Source organism: Jatropha curcas, chromosome 6, assembly GCF_041381405.1.
Source record: "Jatropha curcas cultivar XTBG-Jc1 chromosome 6, XTBG_Jcur_1.0, whole genome shotgun sequence".
In the NCBI taxonomy this organism is placed as follows: Eukaryota; Viridiplantae; Streptophyta; class Magnoliopsida; order Malpighiales; family Euphorbiaceae; genus Jatropha; species Jatropha curcas.
Genome location: NC_143156.1, coordinates 20,941,519 through 20,947,518, shown reverse-complemented (window position 1 = coordinate 20,947,518; position 6,000 = coordinate 20,941,519).

Below are 6,000 nucleotides of genomic sequence, written 5' to 3'. Positions count from 1 at the left end.
CCACATTTCTGTTTTCAGCTCACTCCTTAGGCACACCTGAAAAGATCAAGCAAATTTAGGTATCCAACTCATATTGGGTCCAAGAGGGTTAGTGGTAACAGGTGTATTTAGCTTACTATGATTTTTCTATCTATTGAGACTGTCAGATTTCTAATGTTCTAAAGCCACAACATTAGAAATAGCATTTTTCTTATTAGAAATATGATTCTGTTTAGAAATGCAATCATAGCTAGAACTTGTCTTTTCTTTAGAAAATGATTCAGTTTTTAAAGATTCATTTTCAGAATTTAGATTCTTACATTTTTCTTCAAAGTGTTTCAAATTTTTAGAAAATTTATCATTACAATCCTTATGATCTTTGATCTCTATGATAAGATCTTTGCATGTAACTTCTTGATAAAAAGCATCTTTTAAATGATTACATTTAGTTTTTAACTTTCTGAAATCCTTCTTTAGAATTTTATGCTTTCTAACAAGCTTTTCAAATTCATTGCAAAGGTTATTATAAGTATCTAAAAGATCATCTCTTCTGAAACAAGAGCTCCTATCAAGTATCATAAGTAACGGGAGTCTCTTTGCAATTCATAACAGTTCCTATACAATTCCATTTTTTAGGTAGAATTCTAAGGATTTTCTTAACAAGCTCATCTTTTGAAATTTCCTTTCCGAGAGTTCTCAAAAGATTAACTATATTAGTAAATCTAGAATTTAATTCAGCAATAGTTTCTTCTTCTCTCATACTAAATATTTCATATTCTCTCCAAAGGATATTTATTCTTGATTCTTTCACTCTATCTATACCCTCATAACTCTAAGTTTTTGCCAAACTTCCATTACAGACTTACATCCAGACACTTTGTTGTATTCTGTTGGATCTAAAGTACAATGAAGAATATTAATAGCTTTTGCATTTATAGAAAAATAATTCCAATCAGCATCAGTATATTCTTCTTCTGATTTTCTAACTCTCTCATTTTCTACAGTTTCATAGGAATGCGAGGACCAGTAATGACATTCCTCCAGCAGTTTATGTCGACTGATTTTATGAAATTTTTCATTTTGGTTTTCCAATAAGAGTAATTAAAACCATTGAACAAAGGAGGTCTAGAAACAGATTGACCTTCTAAATATGTAAGAGGAAGTGGGGCTACCATAGGATCTTATCTCTTAAGCTGTTAAGCTTTGGTAAGTCAAGAGCCAAAGCTCTGATACCAGATTGTGGATCCCGTATATGTATGGCACAACCCAAGAGGGGGGTGAATTGGGTTTTCTAAAAATAAAAATTTAACTTTTAAAATCAGACTCAGAATTCTGTTGCAGCGAAAAAAGTATTCATTTGTGAGAGTAAGTTATTAAAATTTTAACTTCCTCACAAAGCTCTATGCAGAAAATAGAAAGACTTTGTAAAGAACAATTATAGATTAGAACTGCTTCACAATATCTTATTCAATTTTAAAAATTACTTTATGCAGGAAAGCTATTACTTTTGGAACTTCCTCATGAAGTTTAGATATATATTAAAGACTATATGAGAGACAGTTATTGAATTCTGAACTGCTTCACAAAGCTCTAAGCCAGATTAAAAAACTGATTAAAATCCAAATAGTGAGATATACTGAAAATAGAAGAACAGTTTAGAACTTGGTATATTCATTGTGCAGAAGTCCAAAATTCTAATGGTCAATAATAGATAGAGCTTATTCCAGTTTAGAACATCAAAACTATTAACAACTTTAGCATTTCTAACATATAAATAGAAGTGTGAGTAAAATAGTATCAAGCAGAAGTTCAGAAAATAAAAAGATTGACACAGTGATTTATAGTGGTTCGGCACTAACTCGGCTATGTTCACTCCCCAAGACTCATCTTGAGATCCTCAACTCTCTTTTCAAGGGTAAGAGACAAACCAACAACACAAGGCAATAGATTAACTCCTAGATCTACCCTTTGTCCCACTAGATTTTCTAAGGTTTTAGTTAACCTCAACCCTTTCTATTTTTGGCTGAGTACAGAAACTCAAATCAAGACATTAGAATCTCTCTCACGGAGAAGGTCACTTGATAACCTATTTCACAATAGCTTTTCACCTAAGCTATTACACAAATGTTTTTCAAATAAAACATGACTACAAAAGATTATAGAATCTACATAGACAGACAAAAATGTAAATATAAGCACAGGAAAAACAGTATTTAAGATTAGAAAATCATTTTAGAGATCAGAATTATTTTTCAAAAGAAGTTGTTATAAAATTTCTTTTCTCTTTTAAAGATAAAACGTGAAGTAATAAGATGAAAAGAAATAAGGGGGTTGAGAGTAAGTTTTGAGAGATAAAATATTTGATCAATAAACGTATACTCTTAAAACAAAACCATTTTTTTCTCCACGTCTTTTAAAGAGAAGACGTCTTTTATAGAGAAGGATGAGAATCCCGTTTTTAGAAAGTAAGATCTCTTTTTCAAATCAAAATATTGACTTTCCATTTTTAAAAGATACGGAGATCTTTGTTACCAAAAATTCTTTTGAGTCAATATCCTTTCTTTTTGGTAAGTGAATAAGAGAAGATTAAACTTTCCTTTAAAAACATAATTTTCAAAAATAAGGATATGAAAAATCTTTTTCAAAATATTCATTTACCAAAAATAATTGAGACAAAATCTCTTTCATTTAGATAAGTAAATAAGAACAAGATTTTGGTTTTCCTGAAAAATTTATTTCCAAGAATAAAAACATAAAGATTTTATTCTTAGCTTATGTCAGTGAGAATATCCATGCAACTTTTACATCCGATATAAATCCATGCAAAATCTAGTTTCGAATGAGAATATTTAAGCCTTCAACAACAATTAAAAAAATAAATGCGGAGAGAGGATCTCCCTATTTAAGTCCACAACATATTTGAATTTCTTCAATTGGAGACCCATTTATCAATACTGATAGCCTTGAACTCCTTAAACACTCAGATATCCAACTCTTCCATTTGGCACCAAAGGCCATCTTTTCCAATTTCAATAATAGAAAATTCCAATTAACTATGTTGAAGGCTTTTTCAAAATCTAATTTGAAAACCACTGTGAACCCCTCCCCCAAACATCACTGGCATATGAATGCATGTAACTAAGGACAGAAATGCACGTGAATGTATGAGTCGCCACCTTGTTTAATTATTTTAGGGTAAACTAGAAAAAAACCCTAAGTGACTCCAATTTTAATTAATCTAGTTACTAGATTAATTATCCCAATGTTTAAAGCACAGTCTGCGAACCCGAGATGGATCCCGAGACTATGTCATGCTGATGAACTAACCGATGGATGAATGCTTTGCAAGGTGAATGATGTAATTGGACCAAATGAAATGTTTATGTGATTTTGACTTGCCGCCCGGGGTGAAATCCCGAACGTGCCTACGTACTTCCGTGTGAATGGAAGATCAAAGTCAACGTAGTTCGATAGGCCTCTTTTAGAGGGCTTTGAATGGTATGCTTAATGCATGGGTGTGTGTATGCTTTGTGCATTTTGTTTAGGCATTTTGCCAAAGATTGATTGATTTAGGCGTTTATCGCCAAAAGATTCATTTTGAGGCTTTTAGCCAAAAGAGTTGATTTGGGCTTATTCTTGCCAAAATTTGCACATTCGGACTTATTATCGCCGATGTGATTGGTTGGGCTTATTACTGCCAACAATGTCGTTTTTAAAGCTTTTTAGCTGAAACGAGTTGATTTAGACAATCAGTTTGCCAAAAAAAATGTGTTGATGTGGTTTAAGCAATTTGTTTGCTAAAAACGTGTTTTAGGCGATTGTCGCCAAAATGAGTGTTTTAAGGCTTTTAGCCAAAATTGTTTGATTTTAAGGCTTTGAGCCAAAATGTGTTGAGTTAGGCAATTTATTTGCCAAAAGGTGTGATTTAGGCGATTGTCGCCAAAATGGCTGATTTTGAGGCCTTTGGCCAAAATTGTCCGGTTTTACGGCTTTGAGCCGAAAATGGTTGATTTTGAGGCGTTTCGCCGAAATTGTTCGATTTTAAGGCATTTAGCCGAAAAAGATTGATTTTAAGGCGTTTTGTCAAAATGGTTCAATTCTACGACTTTTAGTCGAAAAAGATTGATTTTAAGGCGTTTCGCCAAAATGGTTCGATTTTACGACTTTTAGCCGAAAAAGGTTGATTTGTAGGCATTTTGCCAAAAATGTTGATTCAGGCTTTTAGTCACAATTATTGATTAATTGGACTTAAGCTGGATTTGTTCGAAATAAGGCAGTTGAACCGTAGTTATTAATTAACTAAGCTCTTTCAGCCAATATTGTCGGATTTAAGCTTTAATGCCACGGTTATTAATTAACCGGACGTTTAAGCTTAATCATATTTATTTAAGACAGTTTATTTGTCTAAATGATGATGTGAATGCATTTATGCAATTATAGAATTATTAAGAGTAGAAAAGAAGTATGCATGAAGTGCTAAAATTAAATAGGCAGAGTTTCGTTTACGTACCTGATTTAATCGTCGACCACTTCTTAACTCCAGGTTAAACTCCTCGTTTAGGTATATTAATTAATTTTTAATTTTATTTAATTTTAGTGGTCAAATATCACAATAAAAATGCAATAAAAATTAAATTAAAATGCAAAAAGCGGTAAAGAAGGACGCAAAGAGCGTGTGAGAGAGAAGGTTTCGTCTATCAAAACAGACAAGGCGCACCAGAAATAGGCTGAAAATGGTCTATTTATAGGCCATTTTCGGGTCCCGGGCGGCAGGCCACGACCACGCTGGGCGGGGGGCTGCCGCCCTGTCGGGTGGTGGCGGCAGGCCCGCCACGCTGGGAGGGGGGGGTGGACGCATGGGAGCGCGGCTAGCTGAAGCCCAGTCGGTTGGGGCGGCAGGCCCCGCCTGGTCTGGGCGGCAGTGTAGCCCAAGCTGGGCGGCAGGTGCCGCACAGGGGCCGTGGGGGTGGCCAGGCCCGCCTGCGAGGGGCTACAGGCATGCAGGGCGCTGGGCGGCACGCCGTCGCCCGCGCGGGGCGAAAGGCCCCGAGCGCGCTGGGCGGCGGCCTCGCCGCTCGCGAGCTGGGCGGCAGGCCTAGCCAGCGCCGAGCGCTGGGCGGCAGGCCTCGCCCGCGAGGGGCGGCAAGCCCGCCAGCGCGGGCGGCAGGCATCGCTCGCGAGGGGCGGCAGCCCGCGTCCCGCAATGGGCGTCAGGCCTTGCCCAGGAAGTGCGGGCGGACCAGGTGCCGCCAGCTGGGCGGCTGCGGACGCCTTGCCCGGGTCCGGCGGCAGGCGCCGGTGTGGACATCGTGCCTCACTCCGGGGGCCTTTGTGGGAGTTCCGGACCTCCGAAAAATATTCCGGGACCTGTTCCGCGATCCTCGCGATATTCCGGACGTTTTAAGTACCATATTGACATATTTTTGGTGAACTTCCGAAATAGCCTCCGGTCCGGCCGGACTGTTTGCAGTCCGGGAAAACAGGCTTTCTGAGCCTCAAAATTTGGGTATTCACAACCGCTGCTTTCGACCTTTTGATTTTCAAATCATGGTATCAATCTACGCAAAATGAAGCTAAATGTAAAGTTTCTAATGGAGCTGTTATTTAGTGCATTTGTAAATAGCTGTTTTAATTTTTGCAATATAATGTGTTGACTTAATCATAGCTGACTAGGATAAATCAGTTATACAGCTAAGAAAATTCTTAGCCAAACTACTTTTACTCTTTTACTTGTATATATTGTATTGATTAGTTCCATCAAATACTACATATAATTCATTTTCTTCATCTTCTCTAGATTCGTGACATGGTATCAGAGATCTAAATCACAATTTTTCGTGTTTCAAGAGATTATTGATTTTCTTCATCAAATTTTCATTGAAACCTTCATTGTTCATCAATGCCGACTTCACCTAATTCTTCCAATGCTGCTAATTCTTCATCTTCGGTCCCCAATCTTGTTGAGGACTCTTCTTCTCCTTATTATCTACATCATTCAGAGAACCATGGTTTAGTTGTGGT